Source organism: Alligator mississippiensis, chromosome 2 (genome assembly GCF_030867095.1).
Source record: "Alligator mississippiensis isolate rAllMis1 chromosome 2, rAllMis1, whole genome shotgun sequence".
Taxonomy (NCBI): Eukaryota; Metazoa; Chordata; order Crocodylia; family Alligatoridae; genus Alligator; species Alligator mississippiensis.
In genome coordinates this window covers 95809481-95826690 of record NC_081825.1, presented here as the reverse complement: position 1 = coordinate 95826690, position 17210 = coordinate 95809481, and the positions used below count along the sequence as shown (strand labels likewise).

General features: G+C 41.9%; 1 protein-coding gene across 5 annotated transcripts in view; it reads left to right on the top strand.

Annotated features, from left to right (window-relative positions):
• Positions 1-17210, top strand: part of TRIM2 (tripartite motif containing 2) — a 157000-nt gene that overhangs the window by 33306 nt on the left and 106484 nt on the right. For 2 of the 5 annotated variants that reach the window (XM_006264519.4, XM_019481477.2), the window contains exon 1: positions 4788-4920. The exons of the other annotated variants lie outside the window; for them this stretch is intronic. The gene's annotated coding sequence lies outside the window, so the exon portion shown is untranslated. Of the gene's footprint in view, positions 1-4787; positions 4921-17210 lie in introns of those variants that run through there. 5 annotated transcript variants of the gene reach the window in all.

Here is a 17210-nt window from a genome sequence, read left to right as displayed (position 1 = left end):
ACAAAGGAAAAGCAAAAAAAGAAATCAATTCCCCTCTAGAGTTTTTGGCTACATACAGACATTGCATTTTTACCAGTATAAGTGATTGGAAACTGCTCTATACCCATAATAGAACAGAAATTCAGCACACAGACTGGTTTAAAATGCTGGAACCCAGTCTAAGATTTGCCCCTCCACCAAAGGAAGAATACTGTGTTCTGTTTGCCACTGATCTAAACTACGCCACTTACAGAAAACCACGTAACTTAGATTGATTTCTCCTTGGGTTTTTTGAATGTCTGTATCTAGACTTTGAGTTTATTGGTTCAATATCATAGTTCTTCAGGTGTCCAGTTTAAGGACTCTCTGAAAATAAGTTGTGACCCACTTTATAATTGAAACCGTGCCAATAAAATACTAAAAAATACAAACCACACTCTTTTAGCATAGGCAATACATGACTGATGTATTCAGGGAAATATGAGTGAAACTTAAACCAGAGGCCTCGGTTTCATCCTTATTTGCAGTAATGTCACTTAAGTGGGGCTGTGATTTGAGGAGAATAGGCAGATGGGAAAAGGTGAAAGGTAGGGCTAACACAAACAGGGTGGAAAAAGTGCCCCTTTTCCTACCAGAATTAGAGAGTAGAAAGATGCTGCATGGGCTGAAGAAAGGGAACACAGAATGCAGGTGAAGTTTCATTAAACCAGAAGCATAGGAAGGGTGAGAGGACGAAGTTCTTGTCATTTTTACCAAATGCCATTTGTTTGCTGTAGTAGAAAACAAAAATATTTCCATTTTTACTTTCCAAGCCCAAATATTTTCAGTGAAAAACTCAAGGTTTATTTACCCATAAAAATTTTTCCTTTGAATGTGCAAACTACTTGCCACTGGCTAAGGCTAGGAACAGGCGTTGCATTTGTCCCTGGATAAATTGTGCCTGTGTTTGTGCTGGAACAAAAATATCCTGGGATTGGCATGTGCACATATCCTTCTTCTAATTAGGGTTAGGTAAGCAGATGAATGCAATGCAGCTTTTCTGCCATTGATTCAATGATGCAGTCCCAGGAAAACTACAGATGTACCTTGAAATATCCTGAGATAAACTGTTACTATCTTTTAGTAGGAAACTTTTTGAGGACTTATCCCAGGACAATGGACATAGACATCTGTACAATTGCATTTTGCCCCAGGATTAAATGGTTTATCCAGGGATACATGCAACATCTGTTTTGCAGCCTAATTACACAAAAGTAAACATCAGAGCTTGGTTTAGATTTCAGTGACTAGACCATGCACACGTTGTAGCTGTGGTGGGCTACAACAGTGTTGGGAGCCTTGCTGTAACATAATAAATGGTGGGCAACTGGAACTCCACCCCCAGGCACCCATTTAGGGGTGTGCTAAAAAATGAAGCTGCCACCATTGCTGGCCCAGTTGCCATAGTTGGCCCAGCCCCTGCCACTATCCCTGCTGCTGTTGCATCGGGCACAGACCCCAGATGTTATGTTTCTGGGACCTTATGTTTAAAGAGTGCTGTGTCTCGTGGGGTCATCTGGGGATTAGGTGGTAAAATCACCAGCACCTAATCTACATTTGAATTTACACAGTTAGTGGTAGTTCTGATAACCATTTTCCTAAGTTAGACAAGCCCTTCAGGACAAAAAGCCAAGTTCATTCTTGGCATAACTTCACTGGCGTGGAGTCAAAGGAGTTATACCCAGGGTGACTTTTGTCTGAAGAGTGTGCCTTTTCAACACAGTCCACTAAATCAGCCCATTCTTGCTCCCTCCTTTGTTTCTTTATTTGTGACTACACTGAATTAGCATCTTAAAGAAGCTGCCATGGGAATTGGAGATGAAGTAGCTAGCATTTTTGTAAACATCTACAAACTGTTTGTCATAGCAATTCCTGGCCCAAACTCAGGTACACAGTTTATTCATCTTGGACCTTTGATGCTAGTCTGGACTCCTAAAATCTAACAGCATAAGATGAATGACATATGATGTGTGGATGAGAGAGACAGGGAGACCCTCAAATACATACTTATCGTATATACTGAAATATCTGCTATTTTTATTTATAATTACATAAATATCAACCTTCTGCAGCTATTTCTCATGCATCTCCCTCTAGTGCCCCTTGTCTGAGCTGTGCTATGTTTCTTGTAGGCATTGTGGCAGAAGGAAATCATACAAAGGGATTTGAAGGAAAAAAGATGAGTGAGTGTTTCATAGTTCCACACATAAGGGACTGTGCAAAAGGTTTGGCAGAGGGGATGGCAAGTGGTCAAGATCAGCATTGCTGGTGAAGGAATTACATGCACTAAACACTAAGAGGGGATGAACAGGGAAGGGCAGAGCTGCATAGGACAAACAACTCACTTTGATATGAGTTGGTGGAGGTGGCAACGGGGGAGAGGGGTGGGGAGTGGAAAGAGCAGGGAGCATTATCTAAGGACGAGAGAGGAGTGATCTGAATGTTGGGGTTGGAGGGAAGCTGGGCATCAGTAGTCAGAACTAAAGGTGATGAGGCTGCAGACAAGAGCTTTAGCTGTCTGGGCAAAAAGGAAAAGTCTGATTTTGAAACGTCGTGGGGAAGGGCATAGCAGGATTTTGTCACAGATGTGTGGAAGGGTGAGGTAGAAAGGTCACCAATAATGACAGCACAGGGGTAACAGAAAGGGCAGAACTGGATTAAAGCATAAGAATTATAGGCTAAATCCCAGGATCCAGTGGATGGAGTCATGTCATTGCTCCAGAATCCCAGCTCTCATTTAAAAAAAAACCCAACAAAAAAACCCTCCTCTGTTAATGGTAAAAAAACCCCCCCAAAAACTTGAAACTATGACCCAGCTTAACTACTGCAGCAGTGTATACCTGAATTTGTGGATAGTATGAAACATCCATGTTGAGATTTGTGAATTGCCTGTCCATTTTAATGGGGTATTGACTAATATTCACTGTCCTTGGGGCACAGCTCCCCCACTGAAGCAAATACATATTAGCTGTGGAAGACAACAGCGCCTGCTCCCAGCTGGGTCACTCAAAAGGAGGAAGAAGAATCCTACTATCACACTTACTGCTCCCAGGAATTGGCAGGGTCACACTTTAGGAGGAAAAAGACTCTATGCCACTGCCCCTCCCTCACATGGAGGGAGTCATGGGGTTGGAACCATGAAGGACCTTATGTTATAATATGATTAGGACCTTTAATCTCCCCCTGGAGAGGTGTTTGAAGGTAAATTGAGCAAGTCAGATTGTGGTAAGTTAAATTAAAGTGAACAAGGCATATGGGGAGAAGTCTGCGGAACAGATTGAAGTGTGGGATTGGAGGGAGGGGAAAAGGTGAAGAGCAGAAAGGCAAAACAATGAGACACTGACATAAAAGTGCTGACTTAAGCAGGTGATAACACCCAGACAGATGGCATAATGGAGAATAAGAGGTAACAAGAACAGCACCCTATGGGAGGCCCTTGAAGAGTGAGAAAGGAAGAAGCAGATCTTCTAAAGAAGATTTTCAAGGAACAATTAATCAGCAAGGTCAGAGGAAAAACAGTGAAAGCTAATGAATGACAGCGTCTTTCGAAGGGAAGCTGTGTTAAAAGTGGCAAAGTGTTTCAGGGAGCTAAGAGCTTGAGATGCAGTGAGGAAGAAGTCATCATTAGAGAGACCAGTTTTGGTGTCAGGCAGAGGGTAGAAGCCAGGCCAGATGGGATTCAAGAGGGAAAAGTAGAACCATTAGTTGCAAATTGTACACTCAAGTGTTTTAGAGGTAGAGGGAACAACGGAAATAGGAAAATAGGTAGAGTCATGGATGTAGGTTGACCATATGGAAATCCAGGACTTCCATCTGGGAATCCAGGACACTGTGCCCCAGCTGCGTCCCAGGCAGACAGCAATGCCTGCCTGGAAGGTGGTCTGTGCTGCTCTGACTCCCAGCCAGACTATGCCCAGAGTCCCTGCATTTCTGGGATTCCCATTACATTTCCTAACAGTTGTCCGGGACCAGCCTCTAAAATCTGTGATTGTCCTAGCTATATCAGAACATATGGCCACCCTATTTGGATGGGTTTTCTAAGGGCGAGGAAATGCAAAATATACCAGCATTTTGGGGAGAAACAAGACCATAGCAGCAAGGGTGTAAGAAGACAGAAAAGGGAAGCAATTCTATTAAGGCTGAGGAAGAGGTTACAGGCCAGGACAGATCCAAGAGGTCATGGCAGTGTGTTAAAGAAAGACAGCAAATGAGAAACCCCCACAACAGGAAAAGGAGGTGACAGGGATGAACAGTGTGTTAGAAGAGGAGAAAAAGAAATGAGCTGGGGAGACTATGACAAGCGCAGCAGATCTCATTGATTTTGTTTCTTCTTAAACAAAGAAAAAAAATCAGTAGGAAATTGTGAAAGAGAAACGTTTTTTTCTTTCCAAATAGACAAGGACCACAGCTCTGTTCCCAGGGGGTTTTTAATTGAACTAAAAGCAGGGCAAAGCTAACTGTAATGCAGATGCCTGTTGGTTTTCTAGAAATGATTATATGGAAGCACAGAAAATATGTGCTTTTCCAGGAGTGACACTGGTTTTCTTTCTCTTCTGCCCTAAGCCTTTTTTTGTTTAGCTGTAAAGCATACAACACTAGTTCTTCCTAGTCAGCTCCTCTCACTCCCCCACTCTCCCCTTCTTGAGAATGAAACACAATATCTTAAACAAACAGATCCTAAAGAGGCTAATCATTGGCTCACGTTGTCCCCTGATACTGCAGTCCCGCCTCTTTGGCTTATGCTGACAAGCTGTTTATGTTTTTGCAAGGCCACCCTTTAACTCAGCCGCCTGATGGCCATAATGGGACCAATTGTCTGAATGCTGCAGGGAGCTGAATCTCCTGGTCAGCAAGACTGAATTTCAGTCTCTGATACTCCTGAATGGACGTTATGGAACACTAGTAAGTAGGCTTCTGACTGTGCGGTTACAGTTTTTATAATGAGGAGGTTAAGAATAATCAATCAGCAGAACTGGTAAGAAATTACAATTCCAATCTTTGCTAGAATAAAATGTGTCCTTCTGTTTGAAGTAAAAGGACAGCTACTTTGTATTCAGTGTCACAACTACAAAGACTGGGTTATTTTAATTTCCAGTGAGAATGAGATCTTCTCTCCTTGGGGAGAAAGAGATAAAGTTGAAGGGAAGCAAGGTGTTTAAACTTGTTCCCCTGCCCCCTCCCTCCCCTTCCTACCGTAAAACTATAGGGACTTTAGGTTATCATCAGCATTTAGTTCTTTTCTATTGGCCACATTTAAATAATTTAGCATCTGGTTGTATTTCAAAGGACAGACTGTGGCAGCATTTTCTGGTCATGCTGCTTGGAAAAGCATGAGAGAGGAGGATATGACTTATAAACTTAATGCTCCATAAAAGTGCTTGAAGGTGCAGTTGTATTGTAAGATATACGTCTAGTAGTAAGGAAAAAAAGTCCATGTTCAGCAATTTTAGTATGCTTTACAGTCTGCTGTAAGAATACTGTTAGGCATTTCTCTATGAAGTAGGAGATTTCAGGGTTTGAATGGGCTTAGCTTTCTGCATCCCAAGCATGTCCTTTCTGATTCTTAACATAGTATATTTAAATGGTGCTTTTCATTTTTAACATGCCTTGAAAAGATGAATGAATTACTACTTATCCCCCACATCCTACAAGGCAAAGTCAATATTATTTCAAGGAGAAGTGGGCACAGACCAGAATCTCTGAATTAGTCCCCTGCCCACCTCCCCAGAGCCTTCATCCATAATTAGCTGTATAATTTAAGCCTATCTGTAAATCCACATTTTACAAATGGGGAAAACAGAGACACAAGGGCTTAAGTGACTTGTCCAGGCTGTGCAAATAGTCATTGGGGAAGCAAGTACCAGAATTTAGACTGGCTCCCATTCTGGTACGCAGTATGTGGTGTTGTCTGTCATTGATTGCAAAATCCCATCAGATAGTGCAAGCAGACTTTTGTAGTGATGAGCTCATGTCAGAAGCGTTGTTTCAGCTAAAAGAAACATCCAAGGGTTTGGCTACTTAGCAAAACTTCACAAACCACTGAGAAATGCAAAACCAGGCTGGAAATCTGGGGAGAGCAGATTCCCAATATCTTTTGTGTTGCTTTCCTTTGCTCTGGTTAGAAAAGTACCCTGGCAGTACTTAATGAAATAATTATGCTGGCAGAACAGCCTTTCTTGCTGCTGTCTGCATGTATATAATTCAGGTACCACTGGAAAGGCAGCGATTTACAACAACAAAGAGGAAAAGAGTCCAGTTCAGGTTTTGGGAAAAAAGATACATGGGAAAGAAGGCCTTTATTATAAATTGGTCTGTTCACCAGACCCAGAACTAACCCTTTTTTGATAAAGTCTAAGACGAGAATTCTTTCATTTTTAACATTTAATTCAAATCATCATTAACTTTGAGTCACAAACCAAAACACAAAAGCAAGTTCCTAGGTAATTATGTGAGCCAGTTCTCAAGACTGTTATGGGCAACCAAAAAAGGTCACATACCTAGGATTGTCACGGGGCAGAAGATTGCCTAGGTGGTGAGGTAGCAGCCACCTTCGCCCTACTTCCTGGGTTCTCAGTTGTGCACAGTTTGAGCCGACCTGAGGATCAGGCCTGATGCTTATTACCTCATCCCTCTCATGCTCATCCATAAAACATTTATCATGACTCAGATCAAGGAACCTTGCATTTCAGAGGGTCATCTGTGTGAAATAGTCACTAAAATACCATACAGTGAAGCAAATATAAACCCAGGTTTAAAATAAAAAATGCCATCAAGCATTTCATGTAGTTCATTTTAGATGTATGTAACTTGGCGCTTATGAAATAAGCCTTTATTTTTGAAGTGCTAAGGAATATATGAACTTGGTCTATTTTAGAGGTACACAGTATACATCAGATAGTATAGTAAGTAAAGTATACTATACTCACATTGTAGAGTATACAGACCAATGCTGATTACTGAATTAGGATAGTTCTATGCTGGGCCAGCTGTTATATATCATAGGTTTTCAGTGACTGTGTCTAAGCAATGTATAGATGTTGCAGGATTGATGCAAAAATGGAAATTAATTTGTTTCTTGTGTGGGAGACATGGCACCCAGACCCCCTTCCCAATTAATAGGAGAAACAATGGAAGATGCATCAGATTTCAGTATCTATATTGTGACACCAAAAATGCACCCAGACATTTTAGATGCATTTTGAAATTATAGTGTTAAAAAGAATCAGTAAATTCATTGCATTGCATCCAGCAGAAGACAGGACTACGAGGCCTATCTGGAGCTGTGCAGAATATGACTGGCTCAGTAGGGCAAAAATAATTAATATTGGCTTATCTTCCATAGTGAGAGAGAATTTTCTGGATGTGTTCGTAGTGATAGCTGAATCCAGGAACTGCACTAAGGTCTCTATGAAAGTAGCTGACTAGAGTGTACCCCTCGTCCTCTAGTAATAATACCTGGAGATGCTGAGGTGATAGCCACTCTGTGAAGACAATGCTTTACATTTATTAATGAAGTGGACCTTAAAATAGCCTGCAAGGAAGATAACTGTTATCCTCATTCTACAAAATGGGGGAGTGGAGTCAGCCAGGGAGCTGAAACCAAAATCAGGATGTCCTGCCTCCTAAAGCTATTTATTTGCCTCAAGATCATATATTTGTGTGGTTCATGTGCCATACCTGGGCTGTGTTCTGATTTATCAGCAGCAGCACTTTCTGTTCCTTGTGTCCTTCAGCCTGTAGGTACAGTTGTATTCTCTTTAATGTGTAATAATTAAATTAAGTAATCAGCAATTAATGGAGAGTATAAATTTGAGGTTAACTGTAATCCTGATCTCTCATTGCTGCTTTCCAAATCTACTTCCCACTGCCAAATAGATTATCTGTAAAGCTCAATCTGATTTAATATACTTCCTTGGACTTGTTCTTAATGAAATGTATGTTAGACCAATCCTTAGCCTTAGCAGCCATTTGGCGAGCTCTGAGAAATTATATCTTTGTAAAGAATAGGAGGCAATTTTAATTTTAATTTTCACTGTCTTCTGACTTAAGGCTAGAACCCATGAAATACTGCGCATTCTCAATCCCGAGTGAAAGTATAGGATTTAAGGGTGCTTATTGCTTTGTGGCTTTATCACATACAACAAGTACAAGCAGTGATCATTCATGTTTTTTAAAATGACATGCAGTTAAGCTTAAAATTAGAGCTGGGTTGAGAATGAAATAGGAGACCTGCTTAGGTATCAAAGGCTCCTGACTGAAATAACTGAAGATAGCTGGAAAACTAGCCTAACAAATAATATAGGAAACCTGTGAGTGCCTACTCCACCCCCCCACTCCCCTCCCCAAAAAGAAAAGAAAACCCAAAACACCTCAAAACCCAAAAACAAAACAAAACAAAACAAAACGGTGACAGGGATGTAACCAACTTTCCCTTGAGACACATTTGCAGCAAAGTGATTAAACAAAGAAGAAAAGAACTAAGTTTTAAAAGGAAGAGGCTAAGATAGAGGAGATAAGGGTTGCACACATAAGAAGTTTTTTTTTCTGTCGGGCTACTTGCAGTAGAAATAAGGGTACATCTATACCACAGTCACTGCTATGTGGACAAAAGCTACATAATACTTGGACTTTTAATCTACACTGAGTTCTATGCTATTGTAGCCATGCTGCTAGGAGAAACCAAGCTATTTAGTTTAAAGCTAGCTCTGATTGACTGTAGTGTAGATATACTCTAAAAGGCTACTTCAAGACAGAACAGGTTTGACACATGTGAGTGGGAGCAGGTGAGTGGGACCTGCTTCAGAATATCCCTCACTGGCTAGGGACAGATGTTACAGATAAACAGGTACAAATGATCAGAAATCGGATCAAATCTGTAACAGAACATATGGCCACCCTACTTCAGTCCATATGAATCACTTTCAAAATGGCTGAAACCGGTTTAAGATAAACCCAGAAGGATGTAGTATCAGATTTAACTGATTTAGGTTTAATCGGTTTATTCAACTTCTGTCCCAGATCCCCTTCAGATTCAAGTTAACTCAGTCCTCCAGCATCCCAGGATGCTTCGCACATCCCCCAGAAGCCCCACTTGCAGGGTGGGAGCCTAGCTTTGGCCCAAGCTGTCTGCTCTAGTCAAGCAGGGTGGCATGCTCTAGTGCTTCAAGGCATGTGGCTGCATTTCTAAAAAAAAGGGAATGTCTGTTTGCTTGCTTATCAGTTCAATGTATGCAGTTTAGACTAACCTGGGAAGACTGAACCAATTCAGCTTCTGTTTTTTTGACTGTCTGTACTTAGCCACTGAGAGCACTGAGTAAGGTGTAAAGAGATGTAAGTGACAAATAACCTAGATGTGACCTTCTGCTACAGGCCATTCTGTCCTTATCTTTAATATTTTTGTTGATGGATTAGATATTGCCTTCCTTTCGCAAAGGGGTAATTGCAAATAAATTATAAGTGCCTACGAAATTCAAATTCTGTCTCTCTCTACAGCAACCCTTTTTTGGGGGGGGGAAATTGTAAACAGTGTCTAGAGACAGCATTCAGGACATAAGGCTAGAATTTAGTTTTGCTTTGGACCTTGTATGTCAAATGGCCATTTACACCCAAAGTCTCTGCAAAAGTTTTTAAGGCCTTGGTATGGTTTAAGTCAAATTTCTTTTTGGGATCCATTTTCCTGATTCCAAAAGGGAAACAGCAAAGAAGTTATAGTAACATCAGAAAAGGAAATGTCCACAGGTAATGGGCATTCTAAGCACATGCTCATTTCTGTTGTATGTATATCTCAAGATGCACGGAAACAGCTAAAGCTAGTGGCTCTTCTTTTGTTTATGTTATTTCTGGGCAATTACTCATGGTGGTAAACACCATGCTCAGAAATAAAGATTGTAAGACTGTTATTACGTAGGGCAATTTCACCAACCACATAATTAAAAAAAAAGGTGGGGGAACTTAAGTCATTATTTATTATGGGTGCTGTCCTGTGACCTACCTCTCCTGGGAGGTATAGTCAAGAGTGTGGCCAAAAGGAAGAAAGAAAAATGTGGCTTCATTTTGTTGCCTAAATTCTTGGCCACTCAGGAGCTGAAATGGTTTATGGCATAAGGTAAAATGGTCTTGAGCTGCTTTAATTTATGGAAATCTTCCCATGCCTGTAGGCCTGATTGCTATGATTTCTTTGCTTCCTGTCCTGGGATCTTCCCTGGCATGCCAGAGATTCCAAAGCAAAAAGGCAGCAGAAGCATCCAGATGTCTATATTGAGTGTACGTTGATCCTATACTGGGGTTCTTTTAAGGCCTCTTTATACCCCCAGAGCTGTGTATAGGGACTGGGATCCTCAATTGATCCCTTAATATACTCAGTTCTTGTGGAAATCAGTGCCTTTCAGAACTAGGTTCCATTAATACAAATCTTTGATGGTTCATAGAGTGCTAAGCTCATCACACAATGAGCCAACTTCTTTTTTTAGATTAATACCACAGAATGGTATTACAATTCCATTTTCAGGCAGCCCATTCAGATTCTTTTGATTGAATTTTTAAAGCAAGCAACTCTGCTGGTCCCAGAAAGCAAAGTTTTTTCCAGCATGGGTGATTTTAAACTAGGCAGGAAATACTATGGATGCCTTTGCCCTGGCATCTGTGATGGAGCTTTCGTGGCTGTCCACTTTGATTGTGTAGCTGGGCCAAAGGTCAGGGGAAAGCAGCAATTTAATCTGCTAGGATAAAATGTCCTTAGCGGGGCAGATGGATCTCCATGTCCTGTTCTGGTTATGAACATCTGAAAGAATTATTAGAACTGCCCTCAGGTTTTTCTTCCTTACCACTCTTATGTCCTTTTGTGGGTATTTGATAAGTATAATTCACATTAAGTTTTAAGCCTCATGCTACAATTTGCTCCATGAAATCAAATAGATCTAGGGCTCCCTTCTCCTCTGGGACCCCTAGAACCTAACCACAAGTGCTCTAAGGATTAGTCAGATATTAAAGTATGTTTGGATAATGTCCTGAGCTTAAATTCTGTGGGCCTTAGGCCAAACTCCTATTAAAGGTAAAAAGAGTCCTGGCTACTTCTGGATTGAAAAAGAGCTGAAAGATAAGTATCTTCTGCCATGTGTTGTTCCAGTTCTTCCACTTTTCCTTTAGCATTATGTGTCTGCTTAATATTTCTCTGGTATCTTTTCAACTTGTTTTAAAGTTATAGAATAGATTGGAATATATACTCTTATCTTGGTTTTCAGAATGTTTTACAGACTTCACGAGCACTATGGCCTACATATGCTTGAGGCCTCACTGTCTAAAGAAATCCTCTGTCTCTGGTGCTCTTCTCCAAAAGCTTAGACAGGGATGTCCATGATTAGAAAGGGATCGTCCATGAAGAGATGACAGACAATCATGGACATCCCTTTCTAAGCTTTACCCTTTCTAATACTTAACCTCCATACACTAATATAGATCTAGCACTGCATCAAAATGCAGTATTGCCAATGGTGAAGAAGAAAATGTCACATCTTCTCTCCTAAAGAAAAAGATCACAACCAACTGTGTGTGACATCAAGATGTGTAGTCCCAGCCAAGGCTGGGAAAGCCTAAAGCTGGGTAAGCTTAATATAATGCACAATTTCTTCTATAAATGTAGACCTTTCCATTCCTGCTGGCAAATCGTTTACATGCAAACTGTCCATTATTTAACAAATATTTTGTGACTAGAGATATGTAAAGACATTTAAGTAAGTTAGGGAGAGTTTAGATTGACTTAAAAATGGCCACCCAGTCTAAGGTAAATTGGGGTGGGGGCTAGCGGTGGGGGGGCTTGGAAAGATTGGGTGGGGGTAAGTAGGGTCTGCAGGGGGAGATCAGGGAGGCAAATGGGGTGCACAGGGGAGGGATTGCTAGCATCTGGAAGGGTTTGGCAGGATTGGGAGGGGCAAATCGGATCCAAAGGGATGGGGGGCTGTTACCCCCACAGGACCAGGGGCTATTTTTAGTCCCAACCCTCCCCCACGGTTAACCAGTTCCCCCAATTATGCCTGCCCCTCCCACCACCCTGACTTACTTCCTCAGTTCCCAGCACTGGTGAATGCCAGTAAAACTGGCACTAAGGGCAGCTTACAAGGGGGGGGGGTGGATTGGCTGGTTCATGGGATGGGTTGTCTATCTCAGGGAGAGGCAGGGCCCAAGGGGTTAAAAATATCATGGTGCCTGGGTGGTAGTGGGAAGAAAAGCCCAGCCCTGGAGCTTTCCTAGCCCTAGGGCTGCACTGGGAACAGTACAGAAGTTCAGTTAGAATGGTCTTGCTGGAACTCATCTAAGTTAAACTACTTTTGATGTAGGGTTAACTTGGATCACTTTGGCTATTTTTAGACCAATCTAGCCTTCATGAACTGCTGTATAATTTGCACTTACATTGACCTAACTAGGGATCTAAGTGTAGGGTCCACACCTGTGTGAACTAAGTTAGATCCTTCACGGTTCGTGTGACCAGACTCTGGAATAGACTCCCAGTGCAGCTGGTGCAGGCACCTACCCTGGAGATCTTCAAAAGGAAACTGGATTTACACCTTACTGGGGTTATTTGACCCTAGCAGTCTTTCTTGCCCAGAGCAGGTGGGGCTGGACCCAATGATCTCACGAGGTCCCTTCCAGCCCTAAACTTCTGTGAATCTGTGTGTCGGGTGGCCATTTTAAATCTAACTTTTCCCTAACCTTCCTGAATGTCTGCATGTACCTAAATGTCAGTCTACGAACTGCTCACAAACTGCTATGCATATTCATTTAAGAGTTTGCTAATTGCTTTGTGTGACTGGTCACTTTGATCACATTGGGAAATTTCTGTTGCTTGGACAGAAAATTTTTATAAACAAAAATGAAGACTTTGGGAATGCTGGTTTTGGTTCAAAATGTCTATAAAAAATCTGTTAAATATTTGTTTCCCATGTGCATTCTTTCAAATAAAAGAGGTAAAGTTTTTTTTTGTTGCATCTTTTATTGGTCCAACTGTACAGTTGGGAGAGCTGTTGGACAAGCTTCCAGGCATCAAGTGTCCTTTCTCAGGTAACTTGATGCCTGAAATTGCCCAAGAGCTCTTCTAACTATAGAGTTAGTCCAATAAAAGATAACATAAAAAAGCCTTGCCTCTTCACATTTCCTGGGCTATCACAGCTACAACAACACTGCAGATCATTAAATAAAAGCTTATTTGTGTGAAAGTTACTAGAAATGCTTATTAGAATCTACTAATTAGATTCCCGCTAATTGCTCTTCACTCAACAGCTATTCATGACCCACTCTCCTTGTTAATTGTCTTGATGTTCCACTAATCAAGCTGTATTTTCTTCTGCAATTTTGCTGAAGAATTTGCAATTTTGCAATTCCTGGTCTCTCTCCTCCTATTTCACAGCCCTAAAGACTGTTTCAGCACTTTTCAAAATCCTAGATCTGTCCATGGAGTCCAGTCTTCAGCAGCAGCTACAGTTTCAGCCAAGAGCTGCTGTCATTTCAGCTGTGAAAGGTTTAAAACTGTAACTTTTGCCTCAGGAGGAAAGGGAGGGTACATGGTCTGAAGATTAGGTTCTGTCCCTGCTGTATGTGGCATAACTCTAGAAAGATCTTATTTTCTTTATACCTTCCCAAATATAAGGTGTGTGTTTTATTGGAGGCATGTGGTATGCAAGAAAATACTATGATCTTTAAGTATGGAGATTTTTAGGTGAATTCATGGGTTTAAATGAACTAGGGCTAGTGAGTGAAAGGAGAACTCATCACTCTGTCAAGCTTAGAAAAGGCCATGGTCTGGATATCACCAGACTTCTAAGAATCAGATGATATATTTCATCCAAGCTCAGCTCAGTGAAACAGCAGGTGGCTTTTAGAGCTTGCAGGATGAAAAAGAAGGCTTTATTTTACCTTTATGCTTCCCCTGTTATGGGATCATCCATGAGCCAGTTCAGACCCTGGTGTAGCCCTATGGTCTCTAAATTGTACCCAGTACTCTGGGGCCTCATGGTGATTACTGACAGGTTTATTTGTATCGTCAGTGTAGACAGATTTTTCTAGAGGTGTGTCAAAAACTTGAGGCCATGCCTGAGGCAGGGGTCTTCCACTGATGCAAAGCCTTTCTGTGCCTCTAATTTATATTTTATTTTATACTTTTTCCTGTGTATCCATGATTCAGAGAAAATTAATAGATCATAATAGCTGGGTCCTGCTCTGGAACACTGGAACAGGTGACCAAGGGAAGTAGGGGCCTGATGTTTTCAAATCATTACTGGATGCCTTGCTGAAAGAGGTGCTTTAACTAAGCACAGGTTACTCAGCTCCGTATAGGTGTAACTGAGTAAAATTCAAGGGATTTTGTTATATAGGAAGTCAGATGATCAACAGTCCTTTCTGGCCTTAAACTCAATGAATTATGAACCAGGAGACAAAAGTGATACATATATTAGCCGTAAGGAAATGTTCACCAAGGTACTCATAAAGTAAAAGCTTCAAATATTTCTAATGACATAACTTTTTCTTCCTTAAAAATCTGTTGTCAGAGCCAAAGAATATCATTACATTCGGTCATTGATAAATGTGAATAAATAAGTAACTTGACCTAAGACATGGGCAGACCGGTCTCTATTTAGCAGATTTGTTGCTTTAACTTGGTATACAGCCTGACATCTTATTTGAATCAGAAAAGTAATATGCATTTCTATGATGATCAACTAGCTTAAAATCTGCAGAAACATATTTAAGATCCTGCCAAGTAATCACTACCATTAAAATTAAAGGCAAACACACTGGGAGTTCTTACCTCACTGCTTAATCTGTAGCACTAAAATTCAAGCATTCAAGCATTTTCACTGATCCACATTAAATGGAGCTGTACTGCCAGCTCTGAAACCAAACCATTCATATGTCATTTACTTCATGACAATCTGTGTAATTGAGCTGAGAAAAAACTGTAAAATTCTCCTTCCATTTACACCTCTGGAATGCAATTAGATTTCAACACACATGTACCAGAGAACAGAATCTGGTCCTTAATAATTTTTTATTCTGTCATCTGTCTACATAATCCTGTCATTTTTTTTTTACTCTGTCATCTCTGTTCTGTCATCTCCCTCATAATCTGTCATCCACCAGTCACCACTGCAAAGGCGCATCTTCTGTTTGCTCTAAATAACCTGTAATACCACTTCCTGTTCTTCACCATTAATTAAAAAGATACATGCACACCAAAGGTAGTGTGCCTCATCTTTAACTGGGTAGTCATGGCTCGAGTGGCATTTATTGCCTTCCCTTCACTCTTGTCATATCAGTCAGTGAAGAAATATCAGGGTAATTTCTGCTTCTATGCAAAATAATGGAAATACTTTTAAGTAATATTGTAATTTATATTTTAAAAGGTAAAACTCAATTAATGACAGCTGTCGTTGTTCTTATTTCTGTCAAACTCATCATCATCCTCATCTGGTCTGCTGCCCTTGTTTTCACCTTCTCTATGTGCAGTTCTCCTCAATTCTCCCTTGCCCACCAGTGCATCAGTAAATATTTGCCATCCTAGTTCCATAAAAAATTAAGGCCCTTGAGCAATTTAGAAAAGAGTCTCAAATAAGAGAAATATAAGGCATGAGGAAGAGCAAGGAGTCAAGCCTGTGGTGATAGGTAACAGGCTGTTTGATTGAAGCAGAAAGTTCAAGGAGAGAGAAAGTAAGAAACAAAGCAGGAAGTCAAGATCTAAGCGGGGTGTTGTGGGGTAGAGAAGATGGGATTCAAGTTCATCCTGGAAAGGGAGATATTCACCAGTATTTGCATAGTGTGGATAGAGGGAGGGGATAATGCATATTTTATATTTCGGAAGGATGACAACAGCAACCTTGCAAGAGGAAGGAAATAAGAGAGCACCATTTTCTGCCAGGGAAATGTATAAACAGAATGTGTGAACTCTGCAACACAAAAACTATTCACAGACCCTAGGAATTTGGAAAGTATTATTTATTAATCAGTATTTATTGTTTTTGAATTCTAACAAGGAATTTTTTTCATGATATTTATCTTCCTAGATACTCTTTGAGTGCGTCTGCGTGAGATGCTTGCCTGAACAGTAGCATAGTTTACTGCGCAGTAAGTTTGCACGTCTACACATATGCACACTTACTGCACAGTAAAAACACCTAATCACAAGTAAATTTGCTATCTGCAAATGCAGGTAGCAAATTTACATGTGATTAGTTACCGTGCAGTTTTGAACATATGGACACAACCTGGGAGCAAATTTGCTCCTGGATCAGCCCTGCCACTAGGGAGCTGGCCTAAGGCTAGCCCCAGGGCTGCAGGCTGGGAGCCTCTCCTGGCCCAGGGCTGGGCTGCCTTTATGGCCCCTTTGTCCCTCTGTCTAGGTAGGCCACAGGCTAGCTACCGTAGCTTGCTTGAACCCTGCAAAGCTGCCTGCCACTGCACTGCTGTGTGCCTGCCAGGCCTGTGCCGTCCAGGTCTGCAGGCTGCTCCAGGCTGCTGCAGGCTCCAGCCAGGCCTACCAGCCCCCAGGCCCAGCTGCAGGCAGCTTCTGGCTGCTGGGGCCAGCTTCACATGCCCTCAGTCCACCCCCATCAGCCTGCTCTGAGGTTGTGGGTGCTGTGGCGCATTGCCTCTGCTATGCAGCTGCCAGTCCCATGCTGGACCCCTGTGCTGGGTGCCACAGTTAGCTGTCCAGGGCCAGCTGTCTGTACACAGGGACAGCTGCATGGGGGCCCAGAGAACTAGTGTGGGACCCACTATGGCATCCTCCCTGTCCGTGGCTGTGCCCATGGCTGTGTCCATCACCAGGGGCCCCAACTGGTCCATGGAGAAGACTGGTGACCTCATGGCACTGTGGGGCAAGGCAGAGGTGCAGCATGAGTTCAAGCAGGATGTGCACTCCAATGCCCATGTATATGAGGGGCTATCAGCCCAGATGTGGGAGTGCGGGCACTCCTGGTTGGTGTGGCAGTGCTGCATAAATGTCAAGGCCTTGAGGGCACAGTGGGCTGCCATCACCAACCACAATCAGCAGTTGGGGGGTGCCCATAAACCCATGCCCTTTATGCAGCAACTGACGGACATCCTCACATCCCAGGACCTAGGCTGTAGCAGTGCTGTGTACAGCAGCACAGGTAGCCTGTCTGAGCCCCTGCCCCAGCCTGGCACCCCTGGTGACATGTCACTGG